The sequence below is a fragment of the Nymphalis io genome, chromosome 3 (genome assembly GCF_905147045.1).
Source record: "Nymphalis io chromosome 3, ilAglIoxx1.1, whole genome shotgun sequence".
NCBI lineage: Eukaryota > Metazoa > Arthropoda > Insecta > Lepidoptera > Nymphalidae > Nymphalis > Nymphalis io.
In genome coordinates, this window is record NC_065890.1 from 8,224,822 (window position 1) to 8,247,537 (window position 22,716).

Sequence of the window (22,716 nt, forward strand, 5' to 3'; positions counted from 1 at the left end):
ACAGATAAGGGTCTTAATATATTTCTTGCTGTTTTCTCAGCAGTTGGGAATTGATTGCCTCGGTACGTGTGACTCTATAAATTGTCCGTTTTCGGCACGATCCTTTATTAGGCAGTCAAGTCGGCACCGCTTAACGGTATCGCGTCGCAGTAAATCAAGCAGGAGCATAATCAACCAGCGCTTCCAACGTAATCCAGCTAAGCTCCTCATCCCTGTATCTGTCTCACGTGCACAATAGCGAGCTTTGGATCAACGCTCTGCTTACTAAGTTTCTCGCAATATACAATTTCCTTAATGTATCATAAATACATAGAATCTATATGACCCAATAAAACAGCAAACTAACTACGTTTCGATCGTAAAATCATACCCGTTATCTTTGTTTACTGCTGCCATACAAACGTCGTCGGCGAACGTTTACGTTTGATATTTACTTGAACCGTTTATTTGTTTCTTATGCTTTATCAATTTATTTAAACATTTTTAAATGTGTTTATTCAGATCTCTCGTTTTTTTTACTTAGTGTCCGATTTTTAAATTAGTTTATTTTAATGATAATAAGGAGGCAGAGGAGAAAATAATTCGTCCAAGTATCAGTTATAATTTTATCAGCACATTTACATTTGATCTACATCTAACGAATTTATATATAAAGCGGCACATCTGATAAGGTGCTGATATCTGTATATATTACCGTTTTATTACTACCACTGTTTATAATCCATAAAAAATTTGGTTTTAATTTTAAGAAACAACTCACCATTTTAATCACATAAGAGTTCGAAATATAAAAAGTGAAGCACAAACAAAGGGTGTTTCTCTTCTGAAGGATACAAAAATATTTGTATTTACATATATATATGAATATTCCAAAATATCCTGCGACATATGCATTTTCCCAAACTTTTTTCACTGTCGAGAAAAGTATAAAATAAAACGCGTCCAAAACTATATGTGAAAGAAATAAAACCTTTTTCGGAGGACCTTTCTAGATACTCAAGTTTGACCTTGAAATTTCACTTGAGAAGGTTCACTTCGGAAACTTAGTAGTGCTCGCCCGAATTTCGACCCGCAAGGATTAGGATCAACATGTTCTACCCTGTAACTTGTTTCGTGCTCCATCTTGCACTAATTGTATATATAACATATACTGGATATATATTATGTACTTTTAAAAATTGCATTCATTTCAAGATAAAAAATCACAATCAATATGTAGCTTTTTTTAAGCATGGTCTTAAAAATATTTAAGAATCGTCATCTTACAACATTACATTGAATGTAAATCTACCACCCGACCGACAAAAAAACTCAACAGTCACTTTTTTCCAACAATTAAATTAAATAGATAAGTAAATTAAATACATTTGAATTTATAATTAATGCGTGAAAATCAACAAAAAACTTAAGATTTATCGTCGATATAACCTCGTATTGAGTAATATATATTGTTTAATAATGTATTTTTAACATGAGATTGTAATTTATTAATTATGAAAATGAGCTTATTTTTTATGATCTCAAAAAATCATATTTAAAATATATATGATACTGGCGAAAGTACCATAGCATACTAATTCAACAAAAAGAACTCGAAAATAATACTTTTCCACATATACATATACTTGTAATAAATAAATAATATATATATATTATCAACAAAAACAAGTAGATATTTTCGTGATGAACATTTTAATGTAAATACCTTTGTAGTAAAATTTGTTGTATTTATAAGTTTTTAGTTTGATGATCAAATAATTAATTTTTACAGGCTAGTTATAAGTATTAGTTTAATATAAACAATAACTCGGAATGTTCGTAATACGCTCTTGATACGTTGAATACCGATAGTGTTGTCATAATGAGTGCTCTGAGGAATTATTCTCTCTAATTCCTGCTTCCCCCTTCCTTCTTAAGTCCACGCGAGCTGGTTCTCGATGTCACCGCCTAACTGTGACATCAATTCCATCGCGAACAAAGAAATTTGGCAACTCCTTTCTTTGTCGCACTTCCAAAAAATGGAATTCCTTACCAGCTCACGTATTCCCCTCCTCTTACAACCCGGGTTCCTTCAAACGAGGCGTGAAGAGGCATCTTGCGGGCCGGCAAGGCGAAGGCGGCTAGTGCAGAACGTTTTTCCCGTCTGTACTGGCCGTCGTCACGTTTGGACTCTACTACCACTTACCATCAGGTGGAGTAGAGTCATTTGCCCTCCCGGCGATATAAAAAAAAAAAAAAATAAGAGTTTGTGTCGATGAAAAATACATTTCCACGTCAATCTTAAGTTTATTGTTAATCTTGAAGATAATTTGTGAACAACGCCGTATCGCCAATGGTATACGTTGAAAAAATCCATAATGACTGTGACCCACTCAAATTGATTTTTAGCATATTATGTTTCGTTAAAAGACAAATATGTAGTCGTATGATACAAAATGAAATCAGATAATTCTTTATTCAAATAGGCTTATAAGGGCACTTTTGAATGACCACGTTACAGTATTGAATTATAAGTGGTGGTAGACCGGTGATCTTCTAGTTTACCTAACCGATGGGCTTAAGCAGTTGAGTCTAAGAGGCCACCTCTTGGATGAGTCCAAGTAACTACAACAAAATTAGCAGTATGTCTAGACATAGAAAAAGTCTTTGATTGGGCTACCCAGGAAATAATGCAACTAAATCACCAATTTTGCCAGATCGGACCATCAAGGTCTTTGTCGACGGTACTAATATTTACATTGATAAATTTTTTGATTGATTAATATTGACATTGGTAATCACTTTCCATCAGGTGAGCCTTATGCTTGTTTGATTTGTATCCTTTACATACAAAAGGTTTCTTCCAGTAACAGTTTATTTCATTACAAGTAGGCTCCTCACATCGCTGTGTGACCAATGCCATAGTATGTTCGCATCCTTCACATTTTTTTTTATAGAATAGGTAGGCGGACGAGCATATGGGCCACCTTATGGTACACATGGTCACCAAACGCCCTTAGACATTGGCATTGTAAGAAATGTCAACCATCGCTTACATAGCCAATGCGCCACCAACCTTGGGAACTAAGATTTTATGTCCCTTGTGCCTGTAATTACACTGGCTCACTCACCCTTCAAACTGGAACACAACAATATCAAGTATTGCTGTTTTGCGGTAGAATATCTGATGAGTGGGTGGTACCTACCCAGGCGAGCTTGCACAAAGCCCTACCACCAGTAAATACACACATTACACATTATTATAGTACATTCGAGATTGTTAATTTTATTTACACTTTCATCACAAGCAAATTTATGATAATATGCCGTGGCTCTGTATCGTAACTATCGCGGCCGAATTGTGTATGTAAAATTAAAATATAGGAAATATATATCATATTCTATATCGATATTATTTTCTATCGAAAGCGGAAAGCACTAGTATCTCTACATGAAGAGTACGTACGGACTTATATGATCCAATCACAGTTATGATCAATCTGCATTAACAAAAGATATAAAATAAACAATAATAATAAGCTCACTAATATATTTCGCATGATTTGTGAAAGAATCCGCAATCATAAGATCGACTTTCGGTCGATTATTTGTTAGTCTACGTGAAAATACTGCTCTGATTTTAGCATAAAATAATATATTAATAATCGTTTTAATATTATTATAAGTGAAAGAACATATTTGGGGCGTCAAATCACAAAGAGGGATAAAATAAATACGAAATTATCAACGCGCGTATTGCAAAAGAGTCGCCCACAATAACAAATGGGCGAAGTGACGTCACAGTCAAAACTCGGACGGAGCAGAATTTATACGAGAGCACCCAAATTGATTTGCTTATAAAAAAAAAAGTTTACAAGATATAATCATAATTTTTTCAAGATTAATCGTATAATCATTTAAAGATTATTTTAGTACAAAAAATTTTACATCTTTTTTAATTTACATCATCCTAATTGGTAGTCATTTAAATCACTATTCTATAATATCATTATCACTTAATGAATAGGAAATGTCATGTGATTAAATCAATCAGTTTATGTTTACTTAACTAATAAATATATGTATACCTGTATATATGAGATTGACAGCTAAGTACATACGCAGTTAATGTAGATGACTGAGATCTTGTATTGTGTTAATAGGCACACACTAAGCTTTGTGTTTGATAGAATATCGACATATACATCCAGTATATATGAATAAATAGATTAGTAACGTGTTGATTGTCACCTAAAGACAAGGCTTTAAGTATAAATGTTGCTAATGGGTGATTTGTTAAACTATATTGTCTTTTTAACATTGATAACAGAACGAGAGGAATAATATAAGTAAGGTCGATAATGTCTTCTATATATTTAAATTTTATATAGTTATTTTCATCTTTATATTATAGTATATATATATATATATATATATATATATATATATATATAATATACGTTAATAAGTTAACGATTTTAGCTATCTGGTCTATACAAAGTCACATATTCGATTCTTAATTATAAGATAAGTAATTATATCAAAAGAGAAAAAAAAATTATGTTTAAATTTGCATTGTATATTTTGTAAATGTAACTTAGCTTACCTCTTTTTATTAAAATGAAAGTTGTTTTTGCTGTACTATAGATTTAAATTTTAGTAGAAATGTATTCGATTTGTGTAAATACAATGATTAGGCTCCAGTCACAAATGAAACAATGGGTCTAATCATAATAACGAAGGAGTAAATGTTGACCGGTTTCCCGTTCTAGCTTCGTTTAATGTCTACAGCGGCTGTAAGAAATTCTCATTCCTTTTTTATTGTGTCAGCTTCTTTTCCTTCGCCTTTTGTGGTGCCTACTTTCATTCGACCCACGCGCTCCGATACTGTAGTTACGACTTCATTTTAATTGGCCCGACGAAACTTTCAGTTAGAAAATTCACAATTACGTTGCTTTCGCAGGATTGTAATTTAATTTGATCAGAATAATGTTCGATTACTTGTTTAGATAAATAAATAATTAAAGGTATATTAAAACATTCAACTTAATATTACTGTTAGTTGCTATTTTATGGATAGAATTTTAATCCTTTAACGAACATTTCAAGACGAGACATACCTATAAGACAGGACATCTAAGACATTTCATATTAATACATAACGTCTATGCAAAGTAAGCGATATTGTTCGAGTTATTTCAACTATTTCCAATTACTTGGGCTTAGGAAACAACGATGTCACCAAGTGACAAAGCAATATTCCCGTGGCGGGCGGGCGGGAACTTCGTGGCCTACATTTAGCGCGCCCTCGAGAATCCATGATGAGGGCGCGCTCGAGTGCACTGCTTGCTGGGGATTACTGTCACGAACTACTAAATATTGCTGTTTGTCGTCTTAGCTTCGCCGGCTAAGATCTCTCCTGACTTCAACTTTCCTATAATAGAACAAATTGGCAATTATGTTTATATAAATATTTTATTTGGGTAAATACATTATTGAACATAATTCGAACAAATAGCTAACTTATTTCCTGAAAGCATACTATACCAGTCAATCTTTAATATTAAATAAATTTAAGTTTATTGAGTTTTTAAGAAAAGCAAAATAAATCTGATGTTACGTTTGTAGAATGAAATATTAGTAGAATGCAAAAAATGTAACGAGATTATTATTATTAATGATGTTCAAAATATATCTTAAAATTTTGAAATACTATGTCATTTATGGTATCGCTTATGACATGTTCTTAAGAGAAATGCGACGATGTCTCAGGTCTCGGAGGCGAAAGTCAAAGTAATGTATAACATTATTCATGAAAATATTTATCCATTTTGGTTAAGATCATTTCAAAAATTTTGTACTTATTATTATTTATCGTTTATAGTGCGAAAGAACTAAGGTAAAATAGGAAAATTTCTTAAGATAAAAAATACGCTTTTGTCAGTTAATGTTAGAAACCCATCAAAATAAAATGACTCCAAACAGGATTAGTTTATTAGTAGCAATAAATTAGTTCCACTATCAATCTCGCCTGGCTACATTCATCACTATAGTACCAAATTATTTTATTGACATCCGAATTACATATTCTCGCAACGTTTAAAACCTACATATGACACTTAGATGTAGATTATAATCGACGACCTACTCTATAAACACGCGGACTTTATTTAAAATAAAGCTGAATAAACATTATATATTCTGTGAAAATCTAAATTAACTTCAGCCAAGTGGACTTAATCTTTTGTATCTCTAATCTAAGATCTCGTGAGAGCCGTTTCTGCTTTGATTTATAATTTTATTTATAGTACAATATATTTTTCAAAGGATTTTACTTGTCATTAAGTCGGCTATTCACTAAATGAATCTTGATAATTTGAAAGCTTCTAAGGCAGTTCCCCCCGTCCTGGGTGGCAAATAGCTTTGTCGAGGGGTGGAATTTTCTTAAAACGTCAACTCAACACGGGCGTTTATAGCCGCCATAACAACCAGGGACCATCCGCTTTAGCCGCTATAAAAATCACCCAACATTTACTTTTAATGCCTGTTTACATTTACTTGTATCCTGAATAATTTGTCTAATGTTATTTTGTGATTAAAATTATATTGTTGTGTTCTAAAAAAAATTGTATAAAGTTTGATTTTCGATTGAAGCGTACAAGTAGCTCGTAAGTTTAATTAAAACGGAAATTCGTTCGACGGAATGGGCCGATCTGTCCCGACTGCCCGTCGACAGTTCAATAAAGGGACTCTAATTAAAAACGCTAATATCAATTAATTTGTGACAACAATGTTAACGATAAAATTACCTTGTTTCCTTTCTGTTATGATGATACATTTCATTCTTAATAGCATTTGGTCTCGTGTAATGCTATAAAAGGTAGCAAAACATAGGCGATTCAGTACAATTAAATTGGATTAGTATCAAATCAAAAGATCAAAAGAAAATTTATAATTTAGATTGGCCTGAATATTGGCCTTCCTGGTATGTACATACATGTTACCCAGCAATAGTTTGATATTGCGAGCCTGTTGTTGGAAGCATTGTAATTATGCCAACATAACATCCCAAGTAACCAATGGGAGGAGCTGGCCGAGGACCGTGCCAAGTGACGCCTTGTTCACGAAGGTCAATCAAAGCATGACAATTTTAAGAAAAACGCACGAGGCGTCATGAGTGGGCTTCAAACCCCCACCTCTCTGGGGGCGCATACACTTGTCGGGAGTGCGTCGGCGGATCTTCTCTCGCATCGGTCTTTTTAGTTATGAACGCAAGTGTCTTCGCGATGCTGCTCAAATCATCTGTTAAAGATGCAGAGGCCTATTTATTATTAATTACCATGCACATAACGTGATGAGTATTTTTGTAAGCTTAATAGTAGTTCGCCATAGATAATTTATTCAGCAAGTAATATTTACATTATTAACATTAAAAAAAAAAAATATAGGTATAGCAGTCGGCTAAGTCGGCTAAATGGCCCATTTAATCAGATATTATTGTTACCATTCCACGCGATCATGATTTGTTCAGTAGCTATTTTTAATTGATGTATTAAAGGCTTTTATGTCAATAATTCTGTGATAAATATTTATTAAAAAATGTAAATAGAAAAAAAAAGTTTAACTTGGTAGTAGGGATTTGTGCAAGCCCGTCTGGGTTGGTACCACCCATATATACTACCGCCAAACAGTAATACGTAAGTAAGTGAGAGGACACAAGGGACATAACACCTTCGTTTCCTAGGTTGTTGGGATATTGGTAATGTATGAAATGATCAGTATTTCCTACGGCGTTAATGTCTATGGGCGGTGGTGTCCACTTACCATTAGGTGGTCCATCAATCTACATCAAACCTACCTATAGTATAAAAAAAAATTGGTCAGTACTGCACAATGGCATTTTAAGAAATATCAAAAACTTGTTCCCGCCAGCGGCTTCGCCCGCGTGTGAGGATTTCAAACACTGTCAATGTGTCGCCAATGTCGAGAGGCGAGGCGACGAGGACCAAGATTTTATGCACATGTCCTCACTCATCGTTCACACACGATAATCATGGCGATACAAAGTAGTTCCATTTTGGTAGAATAGAATTATATACTACCAAATAAAATTGATGAATGAATTTGTAAAATTGATATTTTTTAAATTATAATTTCTAATACTTAAGTAAGCAAGTCGTTATGACGTAAAATACAGTTCAATGCGATTATAATCACTTCTCTGAAATTGCTTTACCTAAATTTTAAGGATGACTTTAGATACTATAGATAACATCGCCGTCCGCGCCGAGCCGACGTGGTTAATTTTCCGGGTGTAACGAGATAGCAACTGAAGGGACTGCTCGTTACTTTAACCATTTCGTTTTTGCCAAGAATAGTGTCTTTTACAATATGAAATGACGTTCTTTCGTAACGGTATCAGTAGGCTATGGTCGCATTGGAGGAGAGAATCAGACCTGGGCGTGGCGTTGTGAGTAATGGAACTTTGAGCCCGTATGAGGAGGGTCCACTTATGTCACGGAATGCTATGATTGATAATGCTTTCCAGGAAAAACACTGAGCCTTTGTAACATTAACAAATATATTTGATACAAGTATTGTTTTCGGATGTATTTATGTCGAATGTCCTTGTAACTAAAGTTCCTCATTCACAATGACAACAGCAGATATCATCCTATTCATCATTGTATGTATATACAATTAGATTCTCAATATAATCTAAGATTCCTAAATAAAATATATTATAATAAAGAAGGTTATATCGATTACAATTCATAATATATTTTTAATAAATCATTTAATATTATTATTCTAAATATTTCGTCGCGTAAATCATTACTGTATTATTACTTACTACTAAATCGGATAATATAAATTTCATGTAAAAAAGCTTTACTCATATACTATATTATAGTACAGTTGACGTACGGTGCTATATCGTTTGTGCTATACAAAATAATCCCTAATTCCTTATAAAAGTGTTATTGGAAGTGACTTTTTATTTCATGTTGTTTAATAAGTATTAAAGTATATTTGTGCTTGTTTTTAATAATATACAAAGACACAGTATAATAAAAATATTTAAAATACTAAAACAATCACAGTAATTACATTGAAGTGCATACTATTTGAAGAGAACGCGTAAGTACGCGATATACGCGGCGCTTACGACTTTTTGGGCGCGAGTTATTATCGAAGAGCAAGGTAAATTGAATACGCTGTGTTAACTCATTAAAGCTTACCTACATTTATTTAAAAGCGAATAGAATGGAGTGTAAACATTGCTTATGCTTATTGAAAGTTGAAGAATCTATTAAATGTACTGCTTGCTTAAATATATATCATCATGGCTGCGTGGGAATTTCGCTTACAGATTTTAAAAAGATTCTACCGATGAATAAAGCTAAATGGAAATGTCCAAGTTGTAAACAGACCAAAAAAAATAATAATATAAGTCCCATTACACCTAATGTCGCCAACGAAACCAATTTAGATCTTGCACAGCCCTATTCGACCTTGAATACTAAATCTATAATAGACCACTTTGATGAACGTTTCACTCATTTAAATTCATCTATTGAATCATTTAAAAGTTTTATAACCAATGAGTTTAAAAAAGTTACCGAAACTGTAAACGAATGGACAAAAAAAATTAAGCTCGTTGAATCATCAATTGATATGGTCATGGATCAAGTTAATAATTTTGACAAGGAAGTTACAAAAATACATAACATCGAATTGGAGTTAAATGAGCTAAAGAATTCTATGAAAGATTTAAAAGATAGCCATTACAAGAATGAACAATGGGTTCGACGTTCAAATATCCAAATTAGTGGAGTTCCCCAAAAGAAAGGCGAAAACCTTATACAGTTAATAAAAGTGCTCGCTGATAAGTGCAATTTCCCTTTGAACCCGGTTACTGACATAGACTTTATCACAAGAGTAGCGACTAAGAATGATTCCAATGACATCAGGCCTAAACCAATTATTTTAAAAATGCAAGCTCGTTACAAAAAAGACGATTTTTTGTCATTGCTTCGAAAATTAAAAACTATAAGAGCTTGCGATATAGGATTTTCAGGAATGCAAAATCAAATTTACGTTAATGATCACCTTTCTACTCGCAATAAAAGTTTATTCAATGAGGCAAAGCGAAAGTCAAAGGAAAAGGGTTATTTGTTTTGTTGGGTACGTAACTGCACGATTATGGTTAGACGCACAGAAAGCTCGCCTGTCCTGCACATCACTTCTGAAGATTGTTTAAAAAAAATCGTATAAGTGCGAAATTGTTTTATTTAAAACATAAGTTTCAAGTGTCTAATTTTATTTTGTTAGTATTTTTTCATAACTTTACTTTTTTAGTTAGTGTCCATTTTCATGACTTTTTTAGTTATTATTTTATTGTTAGTGTTGTATATTCTTTTATGATTTTATTCGTTTTATCTGAGCAGCGTTCATTGCGGGAATCATTTATTTATGACTTATTAGAAATAGAAACTATGAAGGAATTTTTATTACAGATATGTAATATATACAATTATTATTTGTGTTTTAAGTATTCAACATGTTCTTAAATATTTTTTATCAAAACGTCCGAGGTTTACGGACTAAAACTAATCAATTTTATAAAAACGTGCTTAATTGCGATTATGACATTATTTGCCTAACAGAAACTTGGCTTTTACCTGGAATCTTTGACAGTGAAATATTTGATGCTCGATATAATGTTTATCGTAACGACCGTGATTACGAGCAGTTAGAAATGACAAAGGGAGGTGGTACTCTGATAGCGGTCCGTCGCGAAATTGATGTTGATGTGAGAAATGTTCAGTTGCCTAATTTTCCTAGTGCTGAAGTCACTTATATAAAAATTATAACTAAACGCGGTATTATTAGGAAAATTCTGCATCTTTTTTGTTGTTACTTTCCACAGAATAATTCTCAAACGGATTCACAGCTTAATTTTTTTGAATTTATATCTGATTTGATTATAGAAAATTCACAAGATGATATAATTATTACAGGTGATTTTAATATACGAGATGCTGTTTGGTCATTAAATAATTATAATTCAATTTATATTTTAAATCCCTCGGAATGTCTCCTTGTACATCAAATATTTGTTTTTATGAATTTTACTGGATTACAACAATTAAATTATATTCTTAACTTAAATAACAGGCTCTTAGATTTAGTACTTTCCAATCTGAATTGTAACATATCTCGTGTGGACCCTTTATCAGAACCTGATGATGAACATCATCCTTCCCTTTGTATTAAAGTTGATATGAATACCATTGAGCGAAATTTAAATCCAGATATTCGTGTTGTACGTCGCTTTCACAGCGCTGATTATGATAAAATTAATTTTGAATTAGCTAAAGTTAACTGGCAACACGAATTTAAAAACAAAGATATTAGTCAGGCAGTTGATACGTTCTATCTTATCGTAAATCACATTATAGAGACATTTGTCCCGTCTAAGTGTATAAATGAGATCAATAAATATCCACGCTGGTTTACGCGACCCTTGATAAAATTAATTAATAAAAAATTAAAATTCCACAAAAAATGGAAAATTTATGGCCAACAAAACGATTATAACAAGTTCTCTGAATTACGTCTACAATCAAAAAACTTAGAAGGAACGTGTTATAATGAGTTTCTGGAACGAGCAGAGAATAATATTCGTTTTAGCTCAAAACAGTTTTGGTCCTATATAAAGACTAAAAAAGGTCATACATCTGTACCTAATGTAATGTATTTTAACTCTCAGGTTGGATACAATGGACACGATATAGCAAATATGTTTAATTCTTATTTTCATTCAGTTTTTGAGGATAATAGTGGAAATCAAACAATGGATCACTATTCTACTAGCGCAAATCAGACTATCATCAGTTCTATCGAGATTGTTGACAAAAAAGTAGAACGATATTTATCGAACATAGATACATCCAAGGGTTATGGTCCAGATGGAATACATCCCATTTTCTTAAAAAACTGCAGTAAAGTGTTATGTGTGCCTTTAACAATGCTTTTCAAAAAATCATTGGACAACGGATTATTACCAACTATTTGGAAAAAATCTTTAATTACGCCGATTTATAAGTCTGGAAATAAAAACGATATAAAAAACTATCGCGGTATTTCTAAATTGTCAGTTATTCCAAAACTTTTTGAAAAGATTGTCTATGATACGATATTTCCATTATTAAGGCCTCTACTTACCTGTAACCAACATGGTTTTATTAATAAGCGATCCACTGAGTCCAATCTGTGTGAGTTCTTGCATACAGTATTAAGTGCTATGGAAGTTGGTTTCCAGGTAGATGTCGTATACACTGATTACTCGAAAGCATTTGATAAGATATCGCACAATTTGTTATTACAAAAACTTAACAACATCGGTATACATGGTGACCTTCTACGTTGGCTTACATCTTATCTCCGCGAAAGATCTCAAGCCGTTGCTATTAAAGGATATACGTCTAGTTTTATTCCTGTAACATCGGGTGTACCACAAGGTTCTCACCTTGGCCCTTTACTTTTTAACATTTTTATTAATGACGTAACTAATTGTTTCAAAAATTCTCAAGTTTTATTATACGCTGATGACACTAAAATTTTTAAGATAATAAAAAATAATCAAGACTGTTTTTATTTACAAGAGGATTTAAATAAATTAGGACAATATTGCATTGCTAATAATTTGCAGCTTAATGTTGACAAGTGCTGTGTAATTACATTTTCGAGAAAAAAAGAACAAATAATTTTTGACTATTCCATATTTAATACTAAATTAAAAAGGGTAACCGAGGTGAGAGACCTTGTGGTACAACTAGACAACAAACTTATATTCGATAAGCATATTGAGGAAATAGTGATGAAGTCGTATAAAATGCTTGGATTTATCTTTCGGCAAGGGGCAGACTTTAAAAATATTCATACCTTTGTAATTTTGTACAATGCTTTCGTTAGATCACATTTAGAGTATGCGTCAACTGTTTGGAATCCACAATATGCAAAATATGTCAACTTAATTGAAAATATACAAAACAAATTTATCAGGAGGTTGCGATACAAATTTACTTTTCCTGACTCTGTTTTTATGCCACTTGAAGAACGTAGAGAACAAAGAGACCAAATGTTTCTTTACAAAATATTAAATAATTTAATTGATTCTCCATATCTGCTCAGTGAGATTTTATTTAAGTGTCCTCGTTTTAACGCTCGCTCTCAGGATACTTTTTCAATACCTATTTATAAAACTAATTATTTCAAAAATTCTTTTATTCTAAGATCTTGTAATAGTCATAATAGAAAATACAACCACATTGATCTGTTTAAAAATAGTTCAAGTAAATTTTATAATCTTGTGAAAAATACTTATTAGTAATTAACCATAACCATATTTACGTTAAAATTTTACTTTGTCATAAATAGTTATATTTTATGTAACATCAAAATTAGTCCACTTCCCTGTTAAAACAGTAGTGGAAACTTAACTGGCATAAGTGTTAAAATATGATTATTATATTAAGTTGTAATATACGATATGCTGTATGTTTCCCTAATAAATAAATAAATAAATAAATAAATAAATAAATATTTGTTTCATTAACCAGCTAGAGTCTAATTGCAGTTGTGGCAGTGAACTAATTACCGTAATGAACTGATTCAGGCCTGCTCATTATATAAATGAGCAATGGTATCAACGTATTAGTGATATTAACATATAAGTGTTACGCCTTTGTACTATTATATTTCAAACGGTCAAATTAAATTAGGTTTTAAAATAAATATATTATGTCGTATAGAGAAAATATGAAGCGTCAATATCCGCATTAATATCATCATCAAGCGATCCTGACCCCTTGGGCTATTGTCGTCCCCACTCTTAACACAATCTGTACGCTTAATTGGAGGGGTAAATAGAAAAATTAGTAATTCCTTAAAACTGCGCCGTGCTATTATTATTTAAGAATTATATTTATATATACAAAAAAATATATGCTTTGATAAGCTTGTACAATGTCTGTTGTAACATCCATCAAGTATTCGGTGCTAATGAAATTTTTACCAATCCCACAATTGCGTGAACCATTTAACGTTAAGAACACACTCTCACACGATCATCGGTTAAGATTCACGCGTTCTAACCACTAGGCCATCTCGGCTATGTCTGCACAGCTGAGCTCGATTTGAATAGTAATCATGAAATGAGCACATGAAGGTTCTGTGATGTTTGCTCAGGTTTGACCTCATAATCTTTTGCTAGAATTTTCTAGTTCTAGCTCCTAGAACATCGCCACTTCTAGAACACAGCCTTCCTTTTTGCGTGTTTTAGACACAAACCCTTTCGTTGTTTTATCTTTATAAAAAATTCAGTATAAAACGTATATAAAACCTGTATATATTGTTTGTTTTTTGGTATTTATATATTTTTATAAATACTATTAAACGATTTTTAAATACTAATATATCGAATTTTAACTAAATTCTAAATATCGTATTTAGTAAGAAAATGTCGAAATGTGAACAAATCGGTGCTCTGAACAAGTTGGTCTTAGCATGGTTAGGGGTGAAATTAGCTGATGGTTAAAGTTTCAAGGTTTGGTTAATTATTGAGCTTGTAAACGAGCGGTTTTAGTCGTGATGAGTGGTGCGCGCTAATGGCTTGTAAGGAAGGGTGAAAGCGGTACTTCTTCGTGTAATTCTTATTAATCGTTCTAATGTAAATATTTTTGTTACTTCTTAATTAAATTATTTCAGAACATTCTTAAATAATTATTACTTAATGCAAGGGATACGATCAACATAAGCTTATCGGGCTAGTAGCAGGGGAATAATGCGATATATATTTTTCGTTTACTGTATATTTATATGACCTACTTTAGTCACATTATCATAAAATATAGCTTAAAGTATCCACTGTATAGTAACAAAGAAATATACCACGTCGCATCTTAATGTTTCCAGTCGTTTTTGCTAAAGATTTCATACCAAGACAGTATATAATGACTTATTGGTAAACTGCATAAAATACGTAATAATAAAGATGTAAATTAAATTATGCGCATGGCACATATAATTAAATTGACAATTAGAAATAATAAAATTAAAAAATTAGCTGAAATATAAACATTTAAAGCGAAATCTGCGTTTGAATATATTGTAAAGAACCATTTAATTATCAAAATCTCACATGATATAGAATGAAAATAAAACAAAAAAAAATTTTATCATAAAATATAATTATTTACAGCGTCAACTCTTCTCGAATAAGATTAAATATTTATTCAATATATGCCAATAGAACGTTATCATCTTATTTTACCTTGTAAACAATAAAGTTAGACAAATAAATAAATCAAAATAATATATTTCGATACAAACAAAATTATAAGATAAATATTAACTCCTCCTATTATTTGACGACGATAATTATTTAATATCTTGGATACGGGTATAAATATCAATTAAATTGTTTTTAATGGAATTATAAATATTGGGCAGACAGACGGTTTTAGTAATTTTATTCTGGAATCTCTGCTTTTAAAACCATAATATGTGATGTATATTTTGAACTCAAAGCAATTCTGACATAATATTGTCCAATGTATTAAATTATGACAATTTTTTTTATATATGCAAGGACTAAAATTAAATTATAATATAACTGTATTTATTTTATTATGATTATATTTGAAGTCTGAATTACACTACCCGACATCGCACCAGAATTCAAAATTCTATCCTCACCACCTCGATATCTGGAAATCCACAACAGTGGGTTTTTTAAGGCATTTGCTGGCTCGCACAACCGTTCTGTGGAACCAGCTTTCACCGACTTTTACGAACCGATATGACATAAAAACCTTCAAAAAAAGAGCGTACTCATTCCTCAAAGGCCGGCAATGCACCTGAAAACCTTCGAGTGTTGCTTATGTCCATGGGCGGTGGTAGTCACTTTCCATCAGGTGAGCATCACGTTCATTTGCTCTTATAAAAAAAAAATCCTTGTTTATAGAAAAGTTCATAACATCATACATGTCCTTGAATAAGGCACATTGAAAGCTTTAAATGGTAACTTAATATAATATAAGCTTGTTTCATTTGTAACACAATATTGATTCTTAGTAAAACAAACAACATAGTAATTTAAAACTTTCTTCTGTACTTGTTTATTTTGTTTCGTTCAAACAAAGTTCTTAGAAGAACACATACACATTTGTACATAAGTGTGTGTGACGTATGTACATATATTTCCAATCGTTTTGTATACGCACAAGGATAAATAATTATTATTAATAAGAGAGTTTCGATTTAGTTATATTTGAGTTGTATGGGTTTGTAAAAACGTAATTACTTAGTTTACTGAACCGGTAGTAGATATACAATTAATTTAATCTTATAAAATTATGATTTCAAATTATTATGTCGAGGTAATAATAACTTTATATCATTCTTTATCACGTTATTTCTAGGAAAATATATTTAGGTATCTTAGGTAATCAATGATAAAAGAAATATCTCTTACATGAAATATGGCAGAATGAACAAATGATTTATACGATCTGTGAAAATAATACATCAATATATGAAAAGCAATTTAATAGATTGTCAAGATTTATTTCTATTTCGTAGAATAATAGATAACGAAATAATTGCAACTGTTCTAAAAATAATAATTTCTCTGTAAATCATCTTTAATTAATCACAGTGGCCATTAAGATCGTTTGTGTAAAAGTTGATTTAGAAACTTTGTAAGTAAATCGCGTTGTGAATACTAATGATAATGATTAACTTTACTTGCTTCCCTAATACACAGTCTTAACTTTTGATTGACTTTCATTTACTAAACATTAATATGTTTTAGTTTATTGGCAAGAGTTAACATGATTTTATGCATATTTTAGGAAGGCCGACCATATGCTTCTGATGTTAAGTGGTCACTTTCATCCGCGTTAAAATCTGATGTATAAATCACTCATCGTCAATGTTAAAACCACGGTATCTTTGGATATTGTAACCTGTTCTGACTAGCTCAATCAAAATTGAGTTTGTTGGTAGTATAATTAAGAAGTGGTACTACCCACACAAACTCAAAGGGCTTGTACTCACCCTTACCGCTAGTTATAGTCAATGCTTGCAATGTACATACATATATTAATTGTAATTTTTCTTAAAACTGTTGTGAGATAAAAAAGTAGCAATCATGTTAAACGAGGACGCTAATTTTGTGGAGGTTTAATAAAAAATATGTATTCATGCTTTATATATAAAGTTTTACCACCGAGAATAGTTAAAAAATGATTCATATATATAAAAGTACTTCGATTTAGATTGGCTATTGTATAGGTAGTTAAAATTAGTCGCGCCACATTATTAAATCCACTCTTTAACAGACCTTTGCCCCGCAGAGCATTGTGCATTTAACGGCTCTTAATAAATTTTACTTCTGTGTAAACTTTGATTAAAATTAATAATACAATACAATTCGATTAATAACTTACCGTATTCTGAAAACAATAATACGCAGACGAAATAATTTCAAAGGCATCGTAACAATGCCAATATGTGAGAATTAATTACATAAAGTACTGCATCATACCCGTCGTAAATATTGGTGCGGTAGCTCGAATTACATAGTAACTTTTAGCGTACGTCGAGTTGTTGACGCTAATGCCTTTAAATTTATTATCATTGTTTACTAGAGCATATCTAATAATATGAATTTTCTATCTAATATGCAAGTTCATTCTTTGACTCAATTATTTAGTGATTATTTTTTTTTAAATATATTTCATATTTAATATATTTTATAAGTAGCAAATAATGAAACTGGTACACAGTAATATATTTATAATTCGAATAGGGAAAAGGTAAAACAAAAAAATATTGCATAAAAAGTCATAAAATAGACGCGTGAAGTAGAACTAAATATGCGGTTAACAATAAAGTTACAAGTACACATAGAAAATAACATTTATTTATTACGTTACCCAACATATTGTATATGCATACAATTATTTAAACAAAAATATTGAAATTGTCAAAATTTTTACTTTTTTGTCAAATTTTTATTTTATTGAAAAATATAAGCTAGTAATTAAATTTAAATTAGTCAAAAATTAAAATATTAAGTATAGAGTCATTGTAATGTGTACATTCGTGCGTATTCTTTGTTTTTTTTATAGTATATCTAGGTGGAAGAGCAAATGAGCCACCTGATGGCATACATAAGTGGTCACCAACGCCCATAGACATTAGCATTGTAAGAAATGTTACGGCTTAAGAAGCCAAGGTCTATGGGTGGTGGTGACCACGCGCCCCATTCGTAAATCCGCTTCCCTATGATATAAAAAAGGAATATAAAGTCGAATGGATATCCTTCTTTTACAATTTGACGAATAAATAAGCAGTTCACACGTGTCTTATGCATAAAATGGATTTTAATATTTGAGATTATTAGACTTGGCTATCGTTTGACCAATCACATACTTTATGTATTTCAGTTTTTGATCAGAAGCCCCAAAATTTCCGCAGCAATGGGATTATGTTAATACCTTAAAAGTTGCAAGAAGTTATCGAACAAAATTTCACATATATATTTTTATCCAATGTAAATAATTTATAAAAAAATATATTTTAATTTTGTATATAAAATACAAAAAAAAATATTATTTGCCAACTTTCATGGGGATTGGTAAAAATACAATTATACTTGTTATAATTGTTCCACGTTGTTAGATGCTGCTGCAGTGTCGCTGCATTCATATACCGTTAAACCGAACGTTAATTATTATGTATATATACAGGCAGGGCAACGTTTGCCGGTTTGGCTAATTCCTTATCATATAAAAACAGTAATGGGTTGAGTGTAAAAACTTTGATATTAAATTTTACGAAAAATATATATTTTTATAAATAAAAACCAAACTTAATTGCAATTCGTCATTATCGGGATGTTTATTGTTATTTAAATTCAGTAAGATAGACAACCGCATTTACGTGCGAAATAAATGCGAAAGTGTTAAATATTCCATTTCGTGTAATTTCAACTCATCCGCGAGCGTAAAATTGACGCACAAAATTGCCTATCGAATCGGCTTATTACGAAAAGCGCCAGAGTGCGGAACTAATTGCGTTTATTTTGTAAATAAACCAGAATTTCATCAGGCAGCTTCCGTTTATACCTTTTAAAATTTTCGCCAGTACTCGATGTAAGCAGGTGTTCCAATAAAGGTAGTCGGTGGCTTCTTTCAGCTCACGTCCCCCGACTTGTAACAGCGAGGCACTTCGCTTATGTGAAATACCGTCTTTATGGTTACTTATTGTCGTGAATATGGCAGCAGCATTGAACATTTATGATTTCTTCCTTGAATTTGCTTGTTTCTTTTAGTAAATATAATATTCGTGACCGATTTTATTGTCCTTAATAGAGTAAAATAATATATTTTGTTTTTCATTAAACTAGCATTTTAGCGCGAGTAGAGTAAAAATAAGGCTGAAATTAAGCGCAACGTTTCTATATGATACGCTTGCGTCAATACAGTACTTAAACTTTGACTTCTAGCAAGTCGAAGCAATCAAAACAATTTTTTTTTTTGAAAAATGATCAGAAAATATATTATTATTATTATATATTTTTTACATCAACATGAATATATTCACCTAATTTTCAAGTATGTATGTAAAGTATAACTAGAGCTTACGAAAGGTACGAACGAATAAAAAATACGTAATTCAGAGGTAGCTCTGCGTCTTTTACATTCAAGGTAATAGAGTTACGTATGAAAGCGTCGAAATTGTTGAATTCGAGTCTCGTACATTTTCTGGCTGCTAAATCTCGTATATCCTGTTACGAATAAACTACACAAAATAGCTGTGTGTGCCTCTGAGTAACTCCGACTTGCCGGCTCTAAACCTTCTTAAGCCTACCTTAATCCTCCTGCCTATTGAGCGCATTTTCTTGTGTTCGCATCTGGCGCCTCTAAGCTAAAGTATCAACACATGCATTATATGTCGAATAAAATAAAAATGAATTGTGTGATATACGTTACGCATGACGGGGAATCGTGGAAATTTTAACGAATATCGTTTTAATTTTTATTGTTTTACACATTTAATATACAGATTCTCAACATATATTTTGTATTATTTTTTAAACCTAATTTAAATGTCGTGCAAAGGTAGTGCCACAATATAATAAGTAGAAATTATGTATTCAAGTGGAAAATATTTTATTCTTATTACTTATTGATCAGATTTTTAAAGCATTAAATCATATAAATCCCGTGCAAGCTTATTTCTTAAATAATCTATGACTACATACCCAGTTTATGTGTCTTTATTTTGCTTATATGGCATTTAGTTAGCTAGTCCTTTTATTAATAAATAATAGATAAATGCGTCACACTCTTCTATCCTTAGGATAACTTGTAAAGGTCAAGAAAAACAAATACCTAAAATACACAGAAAAGCCACTACGTAACTTTTGTAAACATTTCTTATCATGAGGAAATAGCATACGTGACCGTAAGAATAATACTCTCTGCCCATACATTTTTCATCAGTTGAATAAAATCTATTTTTTTTTACATGTAGTTTTCATTTTTTTACAAGAAATTTCTGAAAGTCAATCTAATTCTTCAGATTAAAGTTAACAATTGAAAACTCGGGCCTAAACGTTTTTAATTTGTCTTTCGAATATTCGTATTGTAATTAATTGCTCCAATTTGAGAGCGTTACGCTCAGTGCACTTACCTTGTCGCAGTCTAAGGGAAAGTTTGAACGAAGTTAGTGACGTAACTACATAGAGAACATCATATACGAGTATAATAAGCCTTTGTTTATATTTAGATCTTTGTCGCAAGATTAGTTTTATTCAGTTGGTAAATAAAATGCAAGAAATCGATACATAATTGTATTTCGTAGTACGGCTTTGTGCGAGCTCGTCATGGTAGGTACCACCCACTAATCACAAATTCTACCGCCAAACTGAAATATTAACGTGAGCGAGACATTGAAACAGGCACAAGGGACATAACCTCTCAACCCTGGGAGTTGGTGGCGCATCGATGATGTAAACAATGGTTAATGTTTCTTACAGTGTGAATTTCTATTGGCCATAATGTCCATTTACCATAGCCCATTTAACAGTCTGCTAATTTTAAATACATATTGTATATACACATTACTTTTCTTTTCAAAGTTATTATGTTCAAACTTTAAAATACAATGAAATAGTTTTGAGAGATGTCCCTTGCGGCAAATACAGTCGACAGGTGTAGTGCGCTCCAATACTAATATACGAGAACGTGACTGCTAAACAATAACTCCGTAGAAAAATTACGCTATTGTGTTGTTGCGGTTGACTTCACAGTGTATAATATTTGAATAGTTCACTGAGGAACTGCCAGCACCCTACTTTTCTATTGTTCATTTTTGGTTATATCGTGACAATATTCCGAATCTTGAAAAATTGATGTCTGTTTGCGATTAATAGACTTCTACAACGTTTGCCCGATTACCATGATAGCTTACACATAACGTGTATTTTCTTGTAAAGAATATCATTAAACTATCTAATTTATTGTAAATTACTGCTAGTTGGGACTGCAGCAAATCATATTTTATATACCATACAACTAATATAATTGCAGAATCACAGCGTCTGCCGAATGTTACTATTACGTTGTATTTATATATACAGTATGTAATTTTAAAACTTGTTAGGGTTTTGTGTAAGATAGTCTGGGTAGGTCACCACAACCCACTTGTAATATGGTCTACCGCCAAAGAACAACACATAGTATCGTTGTGTTCCCGTTGGAAGGGCGAGTGAGGGACATGGCATCTTAGTTCAAGGTAGTTGCGTATTGGATGAAACTGGTTGTTAATATTTCTTACATTGCGAAAGTCTATGGGCACTGATGACCACTTACCATCAGGTTGCCCACTTTTTAGTTTTCGATGTCTTAAACTTACTAAATGCAAAATGCTAGCTTAGAATAATGTATTGATTAGAAAGACATGAGTGTCTAAATCGCGCATCGCTTCCATCAGCTATCATTTGCAGTACCGATGACATAGTATCGCTATACATCTTGAATCAACAAGATTGCTTATCGGGTGATATTTTGTAAAATAACTTCGCGTCTTCATGAGTCTTCTATTAAAATACTGTCTTTATATTTACTATCGTATTATGAAAGTACACACATTATACAGTTAAATGTTGCTTTTAGTTAATGTAAAGCAACAGCAAACATCTCAACATTCAAAGGCAGTGGAAGCTGATTGGGTTATTTTATTTATCATTTTGTGCCAATTGTGTCCTTAGGAATATTAAACTGGAAAAATTGTGTTGCAAATGAAAGTAATGTGCATGAGATTTCCTTTTAGGACTTAGAGTGTGAGTAATTCGAGTTGGAGGTCCATTCAAGTAATATACGTAACATTCATATGAAATTTAAGCATCACAATATATACATGAAAAATTCAAAGGTTATTTTAAATATCTACGCTTATTTGAAATAAATCTCTCCCTCCAGTATCATACTAAAATTACAAAATTGGTACGTTTTTTTTGTTTGTTGTTTCCGAATTTACGTTCAATTTAATTAGGCTAATATTTTGTATATCTTTGAGATATAGCTTGTGTTCGAAGGGAAATTTGTTAGTCCGGGAGCGCCTTACAATTGAATACTGCTAACAATATAACAGACA